Below are 23,113 nucleotides of genomic sequence, written 5' to 3'. Positions count from 1 at the left end.
CAATCTATGTGTTCTCACTCTTTTTCCTGGCAAACCTGCAGAGCCACAAGCTCATTGGCGAGCGCTGCTCCAAGCTAACCGTTTCACAACAATAAACTGGCAGGTGATGTACAAAGAACCTACTGTCAAGCGCTCGGGTGATCTACAATGGCGGTTAGCGCACCATATCCTGCCTTGCAACATCCTGTCCCACCGTATATGTCCTGAAAACTCGGAATTGTGCCCCTTTTGCGACACCCCAGAGACCATTTTTCACATTTTCATTGAATGTTCAAGGTTGGCCTCGTTTTTTAAAATCCTGTCACGTGTGATCCGGGGGCTCGGTTTGACTTTTACACATTGTGTTTTCATATTTGGTTTTAATGTTTTGTATCAATGTAAAAATGAATGTCTTTTAGCAAACTTTCTGTGTTCTGAGGCAAAACTTGCCATTTATTTATCGAGGAAACGAAAACTGCAGAACACTGACGTTTTAGCTGATGACGTTTTAACTGTTTTTAAAGCATTGGTTACATCGCGTGTTCTTTTTGAGTTTGAAACTCAAGATCCTGCTTTATTTAAAAATCGGTGGTGTGTGAAACAATCCTTATGTGGTATGGTTGGTGGTGTTTTAACAATCAATTTATAAATCTAAAGTATTGCTTCTTTGTTACCCCTTTCCTTCCTGGTTATTTCTTTTGATGCCTGTACAAACATCCTTCACCATGTAAAACTTGTTTTCCTTGTAATAAAGGGGAAGAAAAGTCTCTCTCTCTCTCTCTTTTTCTTTTTCTTTTTTTCTTTCTTTCTCTTTCTCTTTCTCTTTCTCTTTCTCTTTCTCTTTCTCTTTCTCTTTCTCTTTCTCTTTCTCTCTCTCTCTCTCTCTCTCCACTTTGCACAGCTGCCGCTCGCTTAGCACTCACGTGCGATTGCCAGGTCTGTTGCTCAGTCACTGGCGGTACGTGCTGTGTCTCGTGTTGCTTTTTCCTTTCTTCCTACCTTTTGGTCCTTTCTGCTGTCTGAGTGTCGGTGTCCCTTTCTATCGTCTTGTCTACTGAGCGAGAGAGGGAGAGACAGCGCGGTTAGAGTTATCCACTTTAGGTGGTTAACGGGATTTATTTATTTATTTCCCAGTTATTGTTGTTGTTGTTTATTTTCATTTATTTCGGCTTTATAAACCTTTGTACCATTTATTGGTTACTTTTTTTCGTTTAGTTACTTCAAATGGCTAGCAAGAATAGTCGAAGTAATGCCGGTCGTGACGCCGATGAGGGGTTAACAGATGAACACGGCATGTGTTTTGTCCCACCGGAAGATGTCTCGCTGGAGGAGAAGCTCCTCGCAATCGGAGGATTGATCGGTTGTGAGAACATACGGGCAGCGTCCCGAATGCACCACAAGGTGGTTGTTTTCGTTTCACGTGTCCGTTTCGCACGCATCGTCGTGCAGAACGGACTCACCTTGGGCAATGACCAGTTTGTTCCGGTTTCGCCATGGAACACTCCGGCCTCGAAGGTAATACTATCAAACGTTCTACCGACGCTGTCTAATGAGGAAATTCTTCAGAAGCTCGGTCAGTACGGTACTGTGGTGTCGAGAATTATCCAAGCCTCCATTCGCACCACAGACGGGAAGCTTAAGCATATCGAAACGTTTAGACGGTTTTGTTATGTTGTTTTGAAGGATGGTTTGACGCAATTGAATGTCTCTCTCGTTTTTAAGTCGTCAAAACGTGAGCACAGGATTTTTGCGGCAACGGAGAGGTTGATTTGTTACGGGTGTGGTGTACATGGACACACTCGGCAGTATTGCCCTGATGGGGAGAAAACGTATGCCACAGCAGCCGGACCACCTCCCCCCGTGACCACTACGGATGATTCTATAGATGTTTCGCCTTCAGTGCGGGAATCTACATCGGACCATCAAGGTACGGCTAAGAGTGGTGCTGATGAGACCCATACGGATGTGCTTCGTGTAAGCGATGAGTCATCCAGTACAGCTGGCCATCGTGCAAACGATGAGTCAGCAAATGTAAGGGAGAAGCCTCTACCTGTAGAGGGAATGTTTTGTGAGGAGCAGCAGATTGTAGATGCGGCGTCTCGGAAAAATTTGAAACGGTCACTTGTAAGTGCGAGGAATGAGGACAAAGGTGTTAAAGTGTTGGTGGTGCAGACAGGAAGCAGTTTAAACGATTCAGACAGTCCTCCACATGAAGATCAGCAAGGTGGTGAGACTATGGCTGACATGATACCACCTGCTCAGGATGAAGGGGAACTTTTTCCTGAAGGTTGTAAATCAACCTGCGAAACCGAACAGCCTACTGATGACCATATCAATTCTAATGGGGAATGCAAAATACCCATTACTACTAACAACGACTCCTCCCCCCCCATTGCAATGATGCATGAGGATGAAGAGGATGAAGAACCTAAGGTAGATGGGGATGGAACAGGTGTTTCTGTACAGGTTCAGGAGGAACTCGTTACTAGCGTCACGGAGGGAATTCTAACTACAGAGACACTGATCGGCCATGAGGAACCAGTGGCAATGGTTGACAGGGCTCCCCCCCCCCCCCCCCTCAGGAGGAAGAGCAGCCTTTGGAGATCTCAAAAGAAAATATTGTCAGATTTTTGAAGGAAACTTTCAGACAAAGGCATGTACGAATTAAGGATCATTTTCCTAATATCCAGGCCTTCCTTGCAGCCGCAAAACCTTTGCTGCAAAGGAGTGAGCATGTGGAAATCTCCGAACCTGAATTTCAGCGGCTGAGGAAATCCATCACGAAGGCAAACAAGGAATTAATTGAGGAAGAGGACTTCACCCCCTAGAAGAATCAACCATGGAACTAAATGTTGTATCCTTAAATATAAATGGGGGTCGTGCCCCCTTACGGAGGGTGCAAACCATTCAAGCGGTTGTAAAAGAAAAGGCTGACATTATTCTCTTACAAGAGACCCACGCTACTAGTGCTCAAGTAGCCGATTGGGGGAAACTTTTTAAAGGGCAATGGTGGCTAAGTGGGTTCCCTACACCTCGGGCCGGTGTTGCCATTTGCCTAAGTCACAAGATTTGTGCTCAACAGGTTTCATTTAAAGAAATCTATAAAGGGCATTTGATCTCCGTAGATTTTCTTTATAATACCCAAAAGATTATCGTAGTGAATGTTTATGCACCGTGTGACCCAATGGAGAGGAAAATTTTCTTTTCCACTCTGCGGGATTTTGTAAAAACTCTGGACCCAACAGCCTTTATCTGTATCGCGGGAGATTTTAATTGCACAATTTGTCCGTCAATTGATAGGAATGGTCATGAGCCTCATGTTGCCTCTACGAAAGCTCTAGAGGACACCATCAACATCTTTCGGTTTAAGGATGTGTGGAGATCACAACACCCACTCTCACGCTGTTATACATGGTGTAGATGCAATGATGGTATTATGTCAATGGCAAGGCTGGACAGATTCTATGTGAACAAGCCAATGTTGAATGTGGTGTCTGTCTCCAAAATTTTACCAACTGGATTCACAGACCACAGTTTAATCTCAATGTCCTTTAAGTTACCCTTTCCACCCGGTGGTAGTGCTTACTGGTCTTTGAATACTCGTCTCTTACATGACAAGGAATTTAATGAGGCCTTTCACGTCGTGTGGGAGAAAATTCGCTCCTCCAGACCTGAGTATGATAGTCTCCGGCTGTGGTGGGACATTGCAAAATCCCAAATTAAGAATTTCTGTCAACAATATAGTGCATACACCACCAAAATCCAATCAATATCAATAGATCAGTTAAAATCTGAAATTATATCGTTAGAACAGAATGTTGACGAGGTTGGGAGAGGTGCACGTGACCAACTAATATGGGCAAAGAAAGCAGTGCTGGAGGAAGCGGTACGGCAACGGGCGATGGGTGCCTTGGTCCGAATGCGAATGAGCTATTTAACTCTGGACATGCCAAACAAAGAGTTCTTTAAGTTAGAGTCTTCCCTCAAAAGGTCACAACAAATTCATACTTTACTCACTCCCAATGGGTCGCTGGTGACCTCTCAGCAGGCGATCAGGTGTACTCTGAAAGGGTTCTATTCTAACTTGTATTCTCCTCAGAACGTGGACAATGAGGTGATACGAGAGTTAACTACTGGGCTTCCGAGTGTCGAGGAGGATGAGCGATGCATGCTCGATTCCCCAATCTCGGCTGATGAACTTGAAGCAGCTGTGCGGAGCCTGAAAGATGGGAAAGCTTCTGGAATAGATGGCCTGCCCACAGAATTCTACAAGACCTTCTGGGCCCTTGTGGGACCTGACTTACTCGATGTACTCGATGAAAGCATACGTGTCGGAGAACTTCCAATGTCTTGTAGACGAGCAGTCGTTTGTTTGCTACCAAAAGCTGGGAATCTTCAACTGGTTGATAACTGGCGACCTGTCTCCTTATTGTGTGTTGATTACAAGATTTTCTCTAAAGTACTTGCTAATCGTATGAAGACTGTGATCAGTTCAGTTATACACCCGGACCAGACCTACTGTGTGCCTGGAAAATCTATTTATGATAATATTTTTTTGGTAAGAGATATTATTTCATGCAATAAGTTCCTGCGTGACGACTTTGGGTTGCTGTTTCTTGATCAAACTAAGGCCTTCGATCGTGTTGACCACAAGTACCTTTTTTCTGTCCTGAAAGGAATGGGGTTTGGGGAAACTTTCACCTCTTATGTGAAACTCCTGTATACTAATACTCAATGTATGATGAAGATCAACAATAGGTTATGCTCTCCCTTTCCTTTCCAACGGGGTATTCGCCAAGGTTGCCCCCTCTCTGGGCTTCTATATATAGTCGCCCTTGAACCACTCCTTCGGTCTATTAGACAGCAAATACCTCAGGGAATGAGAAGTATAGAAGGAGCAGAATTTGTGCAGACGGCTTATGCTGATGATGTCTGTGTTTTGATTAGAAGCTCCAATGATGTCTCTGCTTTACAACGTTGTATGCGAGATTTCTCTGCAGCCTCTTCCGGTGGGATCAATTGGCATAAAAGTACAGCATTATGGTGTGGCAAAGGCAATCTCTCTTGTGTATCACCACCCTCACTCCCACACAACCTGGTCTGGAGAACGGACGGGGTTAAATATCTTGGAGTGCATATCGGTAATCGTGAAACAGAAATGAAAAATTGGGAAGGAGTGTTGGAGCAAATTATGCACAGATTGAAAGCATGGGAAGGACTGCTGAGGTCCATCTCCTATCGAGGTCGTACCCTTGTCATAAACAATCTGGTTGCAACAAAATTATGGCACAGAATTATTGCTTTACAGCCATCAAACCAACTAATTATGGCTACTCAGCGAATGCTAGTAAACTTCTTTTGGAGTGGCTACCATTGGCTGAGGCCTGAGATATTGTACTACCCCCGGAAGGAAGGTGGCCAGGGCATTGTTGATATCTCTGGTCGGGTTGTGGCCTTTCGGCTGCAGTCTCTGCAGAGACTACTGTTCGCTGAACAGCTGCCCTGGCGGCCCTTTGCATTTTTTCTGTTACAACAGGCTGGTAGACTGAGATATGATCGGCAGCTTCTTTTGATAGACCTCGAGCATATAAACTTTGCCTCTCTTCCGAGATTCTATCAGAGTTTATTGGACACTTGGAAAAGGTTTGACGTCCACCGCTTCCTTGAGGGCTATAATTGTCGAATGTTCCTTCAAGAACCCCTTTTCTTCAATAACTTTTTTCCTGGTATCCCTCATAGCCATGCCCTGATTAAAAAATTTATCCAAGGAGGGATTAACAAAGTATGTGATCTGAGAGATTCATCTGGAGTTAAGTGGAAACCTGCTGGTTTGGTGGCAACCTCAGTTGGATCTCGGTCTGTCCGACTTGTAGACCAAGTTGTACGTATAGTCATAAGAAAATTTAGACAGCTAAACATCGGCTGGGAAGGTGTTGGTAACATTGAGGACTTTCGGTTAGGTTTCCCTGAAATCAAAGTGCTCCTTTCGTCTTCTCTTCAGCCGGAGATTGAACATACCACCCCTTTTCATCTTGTAACTAAGATTGGAATCCGTGATCTCTCTCGACAAAATAAGAATGTACCCCTCTCTGGGAGAACACAAGTAGCTTTGTGGTCAGAGCGGTTAGGGTTGGGGTCTCCCTCTACCCCCCTTTGGCCTCACATGTACACCTTACCAATACATGGTGTGTTAGCGGACATACAATGGAGGTTAGCACACTGGGCGCTTCCCTCCAATATTTTTGTCCACCGTATTAACAGCTCACTGCCGGAAACTTGTCCTTTCTGTGACCAGAAGGAGGATTTGTTTCATGCTTATGTACAGTGTCGTAGACTGACATCGCTTTTCTTGTTCCTTGAATATCTTTTTCACCAATTGTCCTTCCCTTTCAATATGCATATGTTTATATTTGGTGTGTCTTTCAGGCCCACATGTAGGGATGTGGGTGTTCTTCTCAATTTTTTGGTTGCTGTTGCAAAATATGCGATATATAAATCTCGGAAAATTAAAATAGATAACGGCTATGGCTCTGAGGCTATTTCTATTTTTAAAGGGTTTGTCTCAACACGACTCAAGCTAGAATTTGATTTCTTTGTCAGTAATGGAAACGTCCAACTTTTTGAGAGAAAGTGGTGTATTGGCAATGTTCTGTGCTCAGTCGATGATTCAAAAGTGGTAATTACTTTATAATTCCTGATTGATTTGACTTTTTTCTTTGGAACTGATTGCTTGCATATATGTTTCTTCCTGTGTCCTTGAATACATTTCTCTCTCTCTCTCTTAGTTTTTCGCCTAATTTGCTCAATATATATTTTTTGTATATTTGCTGGTTTCTTTTAAATACCCTTTGCTCTTTTTGTGGTGCCTTCATGATGCTTATGCAATTTCTTTAAACTAGATGCTGTGTTTTCTTTTTTTACAACTGCTTTGTGAAATGTGTTTTTTTTACAACTGCTTGTGAAATGGCTTTACATTGTTTATAATAAAAGGACACAAAAGTCAAGTCTCTCTCTCTCTCTCTCTCTCTCTGTCTCTCTCTCTCTCTCTCTCCCTTTCTCTGAAAGGACCATACTGCAAATCCTCCCATCGACTTTCTCAACAACCCTCTCAAAGTGGTTCAGTCTCCCATACTCTTGGGTCTCACTCTCCGCCATGATCTCTTTTGGGCAAGCCACATTTCACAATTGGCCTTTAAAGACAGACTCCGACTGGACAATGGACATCCTCCGCCATGCAAAGTCCTTCTTTGGACACCTGAGCTCTAATCCACCTACAAGGCTTTCTTTCATCAGCAGCTTGATAGAGTACTGCTCTCCCCTTTGGGCAGACTCCGCTTGATGCCATGGAAACCAAGGATTTCAAGATCATTGGAATCTCTCGCGATTAAGCCAAGTCTATGGGCCTATCACCTCTCCAACACCTATAGGTCCGGTGGTCTCTCTGTCTTATTGACACCTCATTTCTGGTCTTGCACCCTCTTCCCTCTCCGTGCTCTGTCCCGCCCCCCCCCCCCCCCCAGGTATCTGCAAGATGCACACGGTCTACCAGCAACCCCCTCCTTGTGAAACTGCTTCAATCCAGAACCACTGCTTGCCACCACTCATTTGTTCCTCTCTTTTTCCACCTGTGGAACTATCTTCCACACTCGACTCTTAAATTTCATTCTTTCCTCCAGGTGTTCAAGACAGCTGTTCACCACAATCTCAAAGTCATCCTCCATCCAAAACCATGACCTTTTCTACACCTGATAACCACCTCCCACCCCTCCAAAAACTTTGCTTATGTATCCATCTTGCTCATCCCTTTCCCTACCACTCATCGTTACCTGCATCCCCTGGTTGTCTGTCCCTGCTGACCTGTAGCCTTGCTGTTGGCGTTTTTCCCTTCTCTTGCTGTTCCCTTTGCTATGTAGCTTCCTGATCTGTTCTGTGTCATAGCTCTTCCGTGAGCCAAGACAATGCATAAAAAAATATTCTGGAAGCTGAACTAGTTTTGAAAGAATTTCCATATCACTATCAGACTTAAATAAAGACAGCTGCCTCAATCTGCCTATCCTTCCTGTGTGTTCCACATGTGATGTCAGTCCAGACATGGTGTTTGACTTAATACCCTCAGAGGCAACCGCGATAGATACTAAAATGTGACTATGAAGGCCTACCTAAATTGCCTATACAAAGAAGTTGTAAAAATGCAGAGCTTACAAGCAACTTGTACGCTGTTTGACACTATAATACATGAAGCAAAGGGTACCAGGAAGCAATGTGAAGCACGGTGCCTCATTTCGACAACCCAAAAACATCATGATCATCATCATCATCAGTGATTATCATTTACATCAAATTTGATTTACAAATTAATAGGGACACTTGAGGATATAAGGTGCTTACCAGCATTGCATGTAGATGTAATATGTTGATCATTATTCAGTGCAATCTGCTTGGTGGAAACAATGAAGTTATCTAGCTTCCATGGAAATATAATTTATAATCATCTCTTCGAATGGTAAAGTCATTATTCCTCTATTAAAGTTTCAAAGCTGTAAATGGGAACTGAAGAAAATACATCTACACTGCTGAATTAACGCTCAGCTCAGTGTACAATGAAATAGAAAGCCTGGAGGTAGGCACACTCACCTCTGAGGTGTATAGCCTGGGTTCTAATCCTGATCCAGTTAAAACTGTCATCCTGGTATTATGCAGGCAGGGCGAGGAATCAATATGTGTGCTGTCCCTCGGATGGACGTGCAACACTGTGTCCCATGTGCAAGCATCAGTTGAACATTATGAGTAGGTGAGTTATTGCTGGCACCTTGAACAAATTACAAATTAGTGCCACCTTCGGTCGAATACTAGACGTGGCCAGCTGGTTTGTTAAACACTAGGGACAAAAATGTTCTCTGGCCGACCACACAAGAAGATGGAAATTATATATACAGTATATGTATGTATATATATATATATATATATATATATATATATATATATATATATATATATATATATATATATATATATATATATATATATATATATATATATATACAGACTTGGCATTTAATATGGAATTTTTTTTTTTTCTTGACTTGGGTTTACTTTCTTAAATCAGTATATCAATCTGGTGAGTTTCTTTTACACTTTGGTGATTTATTTGTTAAAATAACCATGTCACTGATTGTCTGTCGCAGCAAGAAGTCAACGACAGAATTATATCACAGGTGGCGTGGCAAAATGTACGGACAGGTGCATTTGATGATTGGCTTCACAGTCGGGTATACAAGGGTTGTTGCGTTCTGTATTAGTGGAAAACAACTGCTGCACGTCTCCAAAAGTTATTGCCGCTTCCTCTGGAGATGGTCCGTCAACTCGGCAATGCTGTTTGTCATGGAGTGGTGGCTTTACGAAATTATGGCATGAAACAGCGTGCTATTGCTCAGCAGTATGGCATCACTCAAGGTCAGGTGTCAAAGGTCCTGAAACGAAATGCTCAGAGGGGTGTCCCTACTCCAATACCGAGGCCAGGATGTCCCCGCAGAACCACAAGGAGGGATGATCGCCAGCTGCACCGGTTAGTCCGCAATGGCCGTACCAAGTCAGCTAATCAGCTTAGGGCTGAGTGACAGCAACTGACAAATGTGCCTGTATCCAGAAGGCTAGTCAACCAACGACTGGTTCAAGCAGGCTATCGTGCCAGGCGTCCCCTGAGAAAGCCACGCCTGACCAGACAACACCGCCAGCGCCGATTGCAGTGGGCCAGAGAGCACCGTCAATGGCAGCCAGGACACTGGAATCACGTGATCTTCAGTGACGAGTCCAGATTTCTGGTCTATCGTCCAGATGGCCACGTCCGAGTGCGCAGACAAGTGCATGAAGCCTACAACAAAGATTGTATAGTGCCAAGAGTCCAAGCTGGAGGTGGTGGGGTGACCGTTTGGGCTGCTTTTCATGCAGGGGGCAAAACTGACCTGGTTGTTCTGAATGGAAACCTGAACCAGTTCAAGTACAGGGCCATTCTGGAAGAAACATTGCTTCCATTTGCTCGTGCAGCCTTTCGAGGAAACTTTGTCTTCGAGGCTGTATAGTATTTTTGTGTGCTAGTATTTTTAGTGAAAGCCCACAATATATTATATCCTCATATATATGTGCACATTATATATATGTGCTTATATATATGGACACTCCGCTTCCGGTCCGCTCGAGCAAGGAGGCTTGCTTCAATCTCTCCACAGCATAGAAGTCCTTTCCAAGGGTGTGGTGCTGACCGGGCCGCCGTGATGCTGACCGGGCAAACGTGGTGTGGTGCTGACCGGGCTGACGTGGTGTGGGGCTGACGTGGTGTGGGGCTGACCGGGCCGCCGTGGTGTGGTGCTGCCCGGGTTGACGTGGTGTGGTGCTGACCGGGCCGACGTGGTGTGGTGCTGACCGGGCGAAGTGGTGTGGTGCTGACCGGGCTTCCACCTCACCACATGCTTTACCACTTGCCATCACCTTCGTCTTTCCGATATTCACCTTCAGACCTTTTGTCTCCATACATTCCTTCCACGTGTTCATCTTTTCCTTCAGTCCATCCATACTTTCCGCAATCAACACCAGATCATCTGCATACATCAACTCCCACGGTAAACCCTCCTTTACGTTCTGAGCCAGCACCTCCATCACAGCTACAAATAGTAGTGGACTTAGTACCGACCCCTGATGCACTCCCACCTTCATCTCAAACTTAATCGGGTGTAGCTTTAATCGGGTGCAGTATTTGTTAACAGCCCGAGATGCGGCTCTCTCCGCTCGGCGTATCCATTAACGCTGCGGCTCGGGTCGGAGTTATCTCCTCGCATTACGGCCGGTGGTAGTACTTAGGTAATAAGACTAATTGGGCTTACAACCCTACTTACCACCGACCAAAAGTGACGTCATAGCTTCCAGGATTGGGGGACGGCCAGCCTAAAAGACAAGGGGATTAAACCCCCCTTGATAAGGGGAGAGCCGACCCCCGAATCCGCAACAATATATATATATATATATATGTATATATATATGTATATATATATATATATATATATATATATATATATATATATATATATATATATATATATATATATATGTATATATATATATATATATATATATATATATATATATATATATATATATATATATATATATATATATATATATATATATATATATATATATATATATATATATATATATATTGTTATGGTTTCCGCGCGACCCTCCTGCCCTTACCAAGGGGAGATTATCTGCAGTGTCCACCACAGATTCACAAAATTCTCCCTCAATTTTGCATCTAACCCTTAGATTACCCATGCCAATTTTTTTCTTTAATTCACTACTGTCACCAAAGGAGGGCGCTTCTCCACACACTTGCCAGCTGAGCATGGCCCCGTATGCTCGGCTCGTTCTAGTTTCCCAAACACTCTGTGGCGACAGGCCCAGGCCTAGGTGGTGACCCTCTTTCTGTTGCCTGTGGTCTTACTGGGGGTCCCCTCCTTTCTAGGCTGTGAAGCCTGTTAGGAGGTGGTGGCCCAGGTGGTTGGCGACAATCCCACTGCACGTGCCCTCTTCTCCCACACCTAAAACAAGTCCCCATGAACGGACCCCTCTGGTAGCCAGGCGGAGCACCCCTTACTCCCAGCCCAACCCGACAAAATCAGGCCGTCCTGATGGCAAACCTGCACCACACCGCTGTGACTCGCCCCCTGCTCCTCCTCCGAGGTTCCTCCGGGTATCCTCTTGGCGTCGTAGCTCCTCCTCCGAGGTTCCACCGGGTAGCCTCTCGGCGTCGTAGCTCCTCCTCCGAGTTTCCACCGGGTATCCTCTCGGCGTCGTAGCTCCTCCTCCGAGGTTCCACCGGGTATCCTCTCGGCGTCGTAGCTCCTCCTCCGAGGTTCCTCCGGGTATCCTCTCGGCACCGTAGGCCTCCTCCGAGGTTCCTCCGGGTATCCTCTCTGGATGGTCGGCGTCGTCCTCAGGGTGGTCGGAGACGAGGGTGTCACCTTCCAAGCCTGAAGAAGTAACATAACCTGAAGAAGTAACCTGAAGAAGTAATGAGGAGATTGTGAAGAGGGTGAATGAAGGAACACTATTTCGCCAGGCCACATAAAATCTTGGCGTGGTTTCGGGTGAGTGGGTGTGTGTCGCAGCTGGGACAGGCTGGAAGTGCATTCCTCACGAAGCTCAGGGCTCCTCCTCCGAGGTTCCACCGGGTATCCTCTCGGCGTCGTAGCTCCTCCACCGAGGTTCCTCCGGGTTACCTCTCTGGATGGTCGGCGTCGGCCTCAGGGTGGTCGGAGACGAGGTTGTCACCTTCCAAGCCTGAAGAAGTAACATAACCTGAAGAAGTAACGAGGATATTGTGAAGAGGGTGAATGAAGGAACATTATTTCGCCAGGCCACATAAAATCTTAGCGTGGTTTCGGGTGAGTGGGTGTGTGTCGCAGCTGGGACAGGCTACAAGTGCATACCTCACGAAGCTCAGGGCTCCTCCTCCGAGGTTCCTCCGGGTATCCTCTCGGCGTCGTAGCTCCTCCTCCGAGGTTCCTCCGGGTACCCTCTCGGCGTCGTAGCTCCTCCTCCGAGGTTCCTCCGGGTATCCTCTCGGCATCGTAGCTCCTCCTCCGAGGTTCCTGCGGGTATCCTCTTGGCGTCGTAGCTCCTCCTCCGAGGCTCCTCCGGGTATCCTGTCGGCATCGTAGCTCCTCCTCCGAGGTTCCTGCGGGTATCCTCTCGGCGTAGTAGCTCCTCCTCCGAGGTTCCTCCGGGTATCCGGTCGCCGTCGTACCTCCTCCACCGAGGTTCCTCCGGGTATCCTCTCGGCGTCGTAGCTCCTCCACCGAGGTTCCTCCGGGTATCCTCTCTGGATGGTCGGCGTCATCCTCAGGGTGGTCGGAGACGAGGGTGTCACCTTCCAAGCCTGAAGAAGTAACATATGAGGAGATTGTGAAGAGGGTGAATGAAGGAACATTATTTCGCCAGGCCACATAAAATCTTAGCGTGGTTTCGGGTGAGTGGGTGTTTGTTGCAGCTGGGACAGCCGAGAAGTGCATACCTCACGAAGCTCAGGGTGGTCGGCTGCAGCTTCCTCCTCCCAGGGCGTTATATCGACTAAACGACGACGTCTTGGGAAACACCCATGGATCCCAACAGCAATTGTGTTTTCCCCCAAACCTACACAACTCACCTTCCAGTTGTTGTTTGTCCGGTCGAGCCTTTCCGCGTTTACTTTATTGTAGGATTTGCTGGGCATTCCCTCGACGGGATATCTTTGAACGACGTCGTCATTTTCATTCACTTTGACAGATAAAAAGCTTGGAACAACTTGCAGTTTAAGCTCAGACAAGCATTTCCACCGTTCGAACGTATTCCGACCGCCATTTATTCGCGTAATTAAACAAACGGGTTGATAATTTCATCTTGGCCGTTTAGAAAAAAAGGTACACCTTAACTTTTAAACATGCAATCGTTTATTACAACGTAAACAAACACACAATGAAAGAGAAGCGTGGCTTCAACGTATCCCGGCATGCTTCAGGCTTCAAATGTGTTGCTTCTTGTTGTTTATGGATGTTTATTTCCTCTACCGAATATAATTTAATATATATATACATATACCTATATACCTATATATTGTAAAAGACAGCACACTGAGCAGTAAAATAATTTGAAACTATTAAACTAAAAAAAATAATTCATCTTTAAAAATGATTTATTAAGTCTGTCCTCGATGGACTACATCCTCGATGGATATCATCTCCGATGGACTGTAAGTTAATTTGCATTAATTTGCTTCAATGTGATATTTGAAGTTATAAAAATATACATCCGGATCCGGAAGGGCGGAGCCCTGATGGTACCATCATCGGAATGATATGGTATTTTTGTGGTGCAATTGAAACATATTGTACTTGTGCTGTTATACTTGTGTGACCTTAATACAATACTTGTTTTTGGTAACAATTGGTTGGTGTGGTTTCACCATTGGTCATTGACACATTATAACACATCTTTCTGCTGTGACTCCTTTCAGGGCTCGGAGGTACACCGTGACCGGGGTTTGGGGAGGAGCACGTAACAGAAATTGGGGGCTCGTCCGGAACCGAATTCCCTAACATTCCCAAAATTCCCAAATTTGGAATTTTCTAACATTCCCACATTTTTCTAAAAATTAGAAAAATTTTGTGTGAAGGTTAACAGTTGCTAACTAATAGTCACCATGGTGTTTGATGCAGAAAAGTTTGCGACGTCCCCTAACAAGGCATAGTTCCAGGCGTTAAAAAGATCGGAACTCATGATATTGGCCAAATATTGTAACTTGGAGGTCCGAGTTAGTATGAAGAAAGCAGAGATTCAGACATTGGTGGTAGAATCTCTGGTGGGACAAGGAACATGGGAAGAGGTAGCCTTGGATTGGTTACCAGAGGAAAAAGGAAATGTGGAGCTCCGGAAAATGGAGATGCAACTGCAGAGCCAGGAAAGGTTAAAATAGTTGGAATGGAAAGCCGAGGAAAGAGCAGAGGAAAGGAGAGCCGAAAAGGAAAGAGCAGAACGGGAACGAGAACTCGAGGAGAGAAGAGCAGCGGAAAGAGCAGAGGAAAGGAAAGCAGAAAAGGAAAGAGCAGAACAGGAACGAGAACTCGTGGAGAGAAGAGAAGAGCAGAGGAAAGGAGAGCTGAAGAGGAAAGAAGAGCAGAGGAAAGAGCAGAGGAAAGGAGAGCCGAAAGGGAGTTAAAGGAACGGGACATGGATTATCAGAGGGAACTTAAACTCAAGGAGCTGGAATTACTGGGAGAACGGAGAGAGGTAGTATCCATGCCGGCTAGTTCGACAACTAGTCAGAACTCTTGGGATGTTGGTAGGCATGTGAGGCTGGTTCCACCCTTCAATGAAAAGGAGGTAGCCAAGTTTTTTTTTACACTTTGAGAAGGTGGCTCAAATGTTAAAATGGCCTGTGGGGTCCTGGACTATGTTAGTGCAAAGTGTTCTGGTGGGTAAAGCTCAAGATATCTATTCGGCTTTACCTATTGACCAATATGCAGATTATGAGAGAGTGAAGAAAGCCATTCTCAAAGCCTATGAATTGGTCCCTGAAGCTTACCGACAAAAATTCAGGAATGCCAGGAAGAGGGAGAGTGAGAGCCATGTGGAGTTTGCCAGAATGAAGGAAACTATGTTTGATAGGTGGTGTGACTCGAAGGAGATTCGGAAAGACTTCAACCTTTTACGACAATTGATCTTGGTGGAGGAATTCAGACAGTGTGTCCACTGGACATTAAAGTACATCTGGATGAAAAAAAGGTACCGGAGTTGCATGAGGCAGCAACAGTGGCAGATGACTATGCCTTGACACACAGGATGGGGTTCCACAAATCTAACTTCCCGCCGAGAGTTAGCCAGGGGAGTTATGGTAAATCAGGATCGGAGAACAAATTTTAATGGAGGCGGCCGATAGAGGACTATGGGGACAAATCTGATGCCGTGACTTTTAGGGATCAGAAGACTGCAGTTGCTAAGCATACCTATCTTCCGGGGGGCCCGAGGCAGACGACGAGTTTTTCCTCCGGGCCGACTTGCGCTTTTTGCAAGAAACCTGGGCATTTGATGTCCCAATGTTACGCCCTGAAATGCAAAAATCAGGAGCGGAGTCAGATTAGTGCAACTCCGAATGCGTTGGCCAATGCGAGAAATCGTCCTTGGAGGACAGTGCCTTGTGAAGGTTCCCGTGCCAAAGTTACGGCATCACAGAACGACCTTGTGCAAGAGGGTTACAAACCTTTTATTTCCGAGGGGTTTGTGTCACTGGATGGGGACTTAACGAACCAGAGACCTGTTAGGGTATTGAGTGACACAGGAGCACACCAATCTTTGATGCTTGAGGGCATTTTGCCATTGTCGGAGAAGACGGCAACGGGGGTTAGTGTTCTTTTACAGGGGGTTGGTGGCTATGTTAAAGCTCCGCTTCATGTCATCCATTTAAGGTCTGATTTGGTGTCAGGACCGGTCACTGTGGGGTTCCAAGCCACTCTTCCTGTTGAGGGAATCTCTTTTATTATCGGGAATGATTTGGCCGGGGGTCGAGTTTCTGGTAATCTGATGTTGGTTGAAAAGCCCAGTATGGGAAATAACAGAGCACAGTTAGAGCAGGAGATTCCTGGTATCTTTCCATCCTGTGCAGTGACTCGTGCTATGGGTAGGAAGTGCTCTGAAGAGAAGGAGAAGGAAGGCAATGTGGATTTGGGTTCCATAGAGATACTGGAGGAAAAGTCTGGAAGAGATAATAGGAAAGGGAGTGACATCAAGGAACCTAAGGAAAAGGTGGCATCTGGACCAAAAGAGGAAATGGAGTGTCCGTCGGAGACATCTGGGAACGAGGCTGAACAAACGGTGCTGGTCCAAAAGAGACTTGTTGAAGAACAACACAGAGATTCGGAACTCCGGAGTTTGATTGATAAAGCCATTGCAGAGGAAGAGGCTATGAAGATACCTGTTGGTTACTTCATGAAAGGGGAAATACTCATGAGGAAATGGAGACCACCGGAGGTGCCAGCAAATGATGAGTGGAAAGTTCATTACCAAATTGTGATGCCACTGCCGTACTGGAAGGAGATATTGAGTTTGGCGCATGAGACACCTTTGGCTGGGCACCTTGGAGTGAACAAGACATGTGACCGAATATTGGTACATTTTTTTCCGGCCAGGATTGCGACGTGATGTGGCGGAGTTCTGTAAATCTTGCCATTCTTGCCAGCTGGTGGGGAAACCTAATCAGAAGTCCCATCCACACCTTTAAAACCAATTCCAGCTTTTGAAGAGCCATTCAGCGGAGTCATTATTGACTGTGTCGGCCCTTTACCTAAAACTAAGGCTGGACATCAGCATTTGCTGACCATCATGTGCGCTTCCATGAGGTTCCCAGAAGCAGTGCCTCTTAGAAAAATTACTGCGGCAGTTATTTCGAAGGCCTTGATTAAATCTTTCACTTTGGTTGGCCTACCTAAGGTCATCCAGTCTGATCAGGGTTCCAATTTCATGTCAACGCTTTTTCAGCAAGTGGTACACCTGTTGGGAGTGGAGCAAGTAAGATCAAGTACTTACCATCCCGAGAGCCAAGGGGCCTTGGAAAGGTTTCACCAGACATTGAAGAATATGATCAGAACGTATTCTTTTGAATGTGACAAGGATTGGGATGAAGGCATACCCTTATTGTTGTTTTCTACGAGGGAATCTGTTCAGGAGTCATTGGGGTTCAGTCCTTTTGAACTTGTGTTTGGACACGCAGTGCGAGGACCATTGAAATTGGTGAAAGAACAGTGGCTACAGGAGGAGTCACAGTCGACAGTGGTAGAGGATGTGTCAACGGTTCGGCAGAGATTGGCAAAGGCTTGTGAAGTTGCGAGAAGAAACTTGAAAGTGACACAGGATAAAATGAAAGTGAGACATGACAAGAAATCTCAGATAAGAAATTTCAGTCCTGAGGAATCGGGTGTTAGTGTTGCTTCCTGTTCCAGGTCAGCCACTACAGGCTATGTATTTTGGTCCCTATGCAATCGAAAGGAGGGTTAATGAAACGGATTACGTGGTGACAACTCCCGACCGACGGAAAAAGCGGCAGCTGTGTCATGTCAACCGACTGAAGAAATATTATGAGAGGAAGCCTGTGGAAAAAATGGTTTCTGTCTCACCTGTCGTGCCTGTAGTCGGGGTGCAAGAGAATCCAGAGGTTGAGGCAGGTGTGAAGTTTGATAACATTGATGACCAAGCTTGTCCCAGATTGACGAACACGGAGGTGTTGAGTAATTTAGATGAGAAATTAGGTCATTTGACGAGGGAACAACAAGGATAACTATCCAGCCTAATTTTTGAGTTTGCACATTTGTTCACAGATGTACCTGGTCGTACTGACTTGGTATATCATGATATTGAGGTGGGGGAAGCCACTCCTGTGAAACAACACCCCTAGCGGATGAACCCTGTGAAGATGGAGTATCTTCGGAAGGAAGTTCAGTATATGTTGGAGAATGACATCATTGAACCAAGCAGCAGTGAATGGAGCTCACCAGGTGTGTTGGTTCCAAAACCCGATGGCAGTTTTCGCTGTTGTACGGATTTATAATGGGTTAATGCAGTGACCAAGACCGACTCATATCCCATCCCGAGGATTGATGACTGCATTGATAGAATAGGCCCAGCTAAATTTGTAACTAAATTTGACTTGCTAAAAGGATATTGGCAGATACCTCTTACTGATAGAGCCAAGGAAATCTCGGCGTTAGTCACACCAAATGGGTTGTATCAGCACAAGGTTCTTCCCTTTGGATTGAAAAACGGGCCTGCTACATTTCAACGGCTGATTAATAAGCTTATTGAAGACCTTGAGGGTGGAGGCTTATCTGGATGATGTCATCATCCACACCATGACCATGGAAGATCATATTAAACAAATTCATGCATTTGCATTCATGCTAACAACGCATTGAGCTAAAACCTGCTCAATGCAGCGAACGCTGCTGGCAAGCAGAGGCGCGTAATAGAATTGGGAGAGAGAGGTTGGCAAAATGGCCGGAATGGATTGGGACCTATTCTTATTTAATTGATGCAACGTAGATTCAACTATTGGGAACACGGCCTTATCTGACACATAATAAGGAAATAACTAAAGTTCCTATGGTGTCCTACGTGTTGCATATAGACTAACTACGGGTGCGACCTTTAACCTTTTAAATGATGGAATATTATTTACAAGTATTTACAAAGTGAGGGGTTCTCAAAACCGCAACAATATATATATATATATATATATATATATATATATATATATATATATATATATATATATATGTATATTGTTGCGGATATGGGATTTGCATCCATCCATATCCGCTTGTAAATATTCCCCTATTTCCTCAATACTTCCCAACTATCCCCAATCCCCCATTCCCTAGTCCCATTTTCTGTAAACAACACTCTGTAGACCCGACCTCCCCCTATTTCCCCCATTAAATGTCGTGCCCAGGTTCACCGCATCTCATGTAAGACAACTATAGGACATCTTGCTAGTTATTCTTAGTCTATGTCAGTTAAGGACTCGTTTCCATTAATTCTGACCCTTCGTTGCACCAGAATGTGATTGTATGGCACCGTTAGGAAGTTTAGGACCTCCCAATACCTCCCCGCAGCTCTTCCTCACAGTTCAACAACAACAACAACAACAACAACAACAACAACAACGAGCACAGGAAGTGCGTGTCCTCACTCCGGCTTGGTTGGTAGGGGGTGTTGGGAGGGCACCAGGCCTTCCCAACGAGCCGCCATCAAACATGTGCTCGACGGGGTTACCAAATAGGGGCTCCCTGTCAGCTCCTCGTCAAGGGCGGAGCCCGGTAACCCCCGCACCCAATGGAACCGGCGGACCGGCCCCAGTGGGGCGGAACCAACCAGCCGAGGGCGTGTCACTCCCCGCTGAGCATGCGCGGTGAGAGGGGGGTGACGTCAGATGCGCGCTGAGCTTGGAGAAAGAAAGCCATCCCCTCCGAGCGCTGTGACACCTCCCCGCATCTTCTGGACCGTGCTTTATCCTGTCCCCGAGCCAAGGTGCACCTTGTGCTATCGACCTATCTGTCCCTTCCTGCCATCAATCCCTGTGTAAGTCTGCCTTGTTCCGTTTGTCTGTGGTCTGTCTGGGATAAGATAAGACGGTAATTAAGTGCCAATCTCTTCTGTGTCTTTACCTCACTGCCTTGTAATCTACCCCTTTTCTCCACCACTGTAATTATACCCTCCTCCGGAGGTCTTGAGAACTGTACCCCTTGCGTCGTTTCCTCTTTCCCAGTCGTCGTGTCCTTTCTATCATTGATTTGGCATAGCGCGATTTGGCCAACGTCTGGGTGAATCGGGTGAGTTGGGGAAGAATCGGGGGAACTGTTCGGTCGCGGTAATACCAACCGCTCGGTAAATAACATCTTTAACCGCGTCCGCAACAATATATATTGTTGTGGATATGAGAATTGTGTTTTTTTTTATTGTGTTTTTTTATTGTGTTTGCTTTATTCTGGACCCTCCTGCCTCCAGTGTTGTATAAAGGTCAAAGGGCGTTCCCGTAGTTAATTCCATAAAGCATACACGTTAGCCAATCATAGATTTCCCCCTGGTTGATAGTTATATCTTTATTATGTGTATTAGGGTAAGGCCTTGTCTTCCATTAAGATGACACTCCATTGCACCAAGTGAAATAGAGTAGATTCCTTTCACTTTCCCCTTTCATCATTGCCAAGCCTCAATTGCCAATTACATCCCCTCCAAAACCACCATTGAACATGTGCTCGGGTCGGGGAAGAAGGGCGTGCCCGCCCGTCGTCATCAAGGGCGGAGCCAGAGGGTCGCGTGACCAACCAGGGCCGAGGTGAGCACACCGATGGGCGTGTCCTGAAGGCCGGCGGCTTGATCGCCGGAGGCCTATAAAAGCGCGCACGCAAGGTACTGCGAGAGATCATCCAGGGAAGCACAAAGCCTGCTATTCGTCGCCTTGCTCGCCAAAGTTGGACCAAGCAAGAGAGTTGGGCAAGAAGCAAGCACGTTGTTCAGTTGTGTGGTTGGACCAGACGAGTCCTGGCAAAGCACGCGACGTCCACAGAGCAGCCGCAGCCACAGCAGCAACAACAGCAAATTGGGGCCTTGACGGCAGTTCCGGAGCAGGGTCGCGAAGGAACGGCGGCGGCTAAACGCGCCGATCGTGCTGCAGTACCATTGGACCTTCCTCTCCCTCCAGCCATCCACCTCCTGCCTTTCCATCCTTTTGTGTACGTGAGTTTGTTCTGTGTGTTCTGTCCCGGGGTTAATTAAGTTTGTATAAGCTAGCGTTGCACTGTGTCTAATATCTTCTGTAAATTATTTTCTTATCTTTCCTTCTTCCTTGGTTACTTTGAGCGTGTCTATAGTAGGAATAAATTTAGTAGTATTTCCAACCTTTTTTTCGTCTTCTTCTTCTTCTTCACATCCATGTCACTTTTGTCTTTTCCATATTGAATATCTGGCGCGATCCGGCCAACGTTCGGGAATCGGGTTAGTCGGGGTAACTGTTAGGGCCGCGGGGCCTCCGCTCGGCAAAACCAACATCTTATCCGCGGTCCGTAACAATTGGTGTCAGGAGTGTCGGATTCGGACCTGGGACTAAATGTATTTAGCCCAAATTTTGGAACACCAATTGTACAATTGGCAGTAACAATTGGTGTCGGGAGCGGGGTCGGACCCGAAGCGTGCTTAACGCGCTCAAAATTATGAGCTGCCAAAATTTGTGTTGTTTTAAAGAAAAACCCGAATTTTGAAATCGCGTCATGGCTGGTCAAGGCGACGGGATGTCGGTGGGAGAGATAGACGGGGTAGAATCGACCCAGGACCTGGGGGAAATGTATGTGGAGGAGGGCAATGAGGAGATGGTTGAGGAGGTTTCAGGCGCGCAAAATGGCGCCTTTGCGCACGCGGTTACAGCGGCACCAAATTTAGCGGCGCCCGTGACTGTAGCAGCACCGGTGGATTTGAACCTTTTTATGGAACAAATAAAGGCCTTTATGGTTAAGTCGGGTGAAGAAATGGAAGACAGAAGGAGGGCTGATAGTGAGAAAATGGAAAGCAGAATGATGGGGGCAATGAGGGACGAAACGAGGGCTCACAGTGAGCAAATGGGGGCAATGAGGGACGAAAGGAGGGCTCAGAGTGAGCAATTGGGGGCAATGAGGGACGAAGCGAGGGGTACCAGTGCCCAAATTGGGAAGATAGACAGCAAATTAGAGGGGTTAGAAAACAAGATGGAAAACAAATTGCGGGAAATAGGGGAGCAATCCGCCCGAGAAATTAAACAAATGGGAGAGCAGATAGAGGAGGTGAAAATCGGGGTAGAAACCAAATTGGATGCTCAGAGGGATGAATTGGAACAGATGAGGGTGGCATCTACAAAAGGGATGGAGGAGATGAAGGAGGAGATACGACGAGGTGTAAGCGAGGAGGTCTCGGGGGTACGCGAGGAGGTAAAGCGAGGTGAAAAGCGTATGGAGAAAGAGGTGACGAATAATACGGCTGGGTTACAGGGGGGAATAGAGGGTCTGACGAGGGGAGTAGAACAGCTGACAGTGGGACAAAAGGAACTAGTAGACCAAGTGGAAAAGAACACTGCAATAATCGGGGGGTTAAAAGCGACACAAAAAGACATTAAAAATGAATTAATAGCGACACAGAAGGAATGTCAGATGGTACATGAGGGGTTGACGAAGAAGTTGGAAGAGGTGACAGAAGTAATGGAGACGAAGGACCGAGAGGTGAGGACGCACATAGAAACGGTTAAAGTGGCGTTAGAGGAAGAGATAGAGGGGGCGCACCGGGAGATGAAGGAGGTAAAGGAAAAATTAGAGGACGTGGAAGAAGGGGTGAGTGAAATTAAGAAGAGACGAAGGGAAACTAAAAAGGAGATAAAGGAGGAGGTAATGGAATTGGTACAAGGTCTGTGCTCGCATCGTGATGATGTGCTCACTAACCAAATAAAGAGTTTGCAGGTGGCAGAGGAGGTGCGGAGACGAGGTGCCAAGGTGAGTGGCGATATATTCGGAAATGCATATGATGAGGGGAGCTTCAGTCGGCTTGGGGGTTGATTTGGATCCGGGTGTTCGTGAGAGGCCGTTGGTGAAGTGTGCGACAGGTACGGTGTGCGAAAGAGGAGGTGTGCGAGAATGTCCGACTCTGGGGTGTGTGAGGAAAAAGTGCGCGCCGAGGAGTGAGTGTGCTGTCGAGAGTGAGTTGGTCGTAGCGCGTGTGCGAGGGGGCACATGGAAGCACGGAGTGAGGAGTGTTACAGAGGATGTAATGAGAGAGTGTACACCTGTGGTGAGTGTTACGGAGGAAGTAACGGGAGAGTGTGCGCAAGAGGATGCGCGAGGAAGGTGTGTAACAGAGGAGTGCATGAGGAAAGAGTGCGCTGTTAAGAGTGGTGGTGAGAGTAGTGAGAATGACACGGAGCATGAGTTGGTTGTGGCAGGTGAGAAAGGATGCACACCTGGAATGGTAGAGCGGGTGTGGGAATGCACACTTGAGTTAGTAGTGAGGCACGTGGTTGGGTGTGCAAGTGAGAGCA

The sequence above is a fragment of the Myxine glutinosa genome, chromosome 11, assembly GCF_964187855.1.
Source record: "Myxine glutinosa chromosome 11, kmMyxGlut1.1, whole genome shotgun sequence".
In the NCBI taxonomy this organism is placed as follows: Eukaryota; Metazoa; Chordata; class Myxini; order Myxiniformes; family Myxinidae; genus Myxine; species Myxine glutinosa.
Note: the sequence above shows the minus strand (reverse complement) of the source record.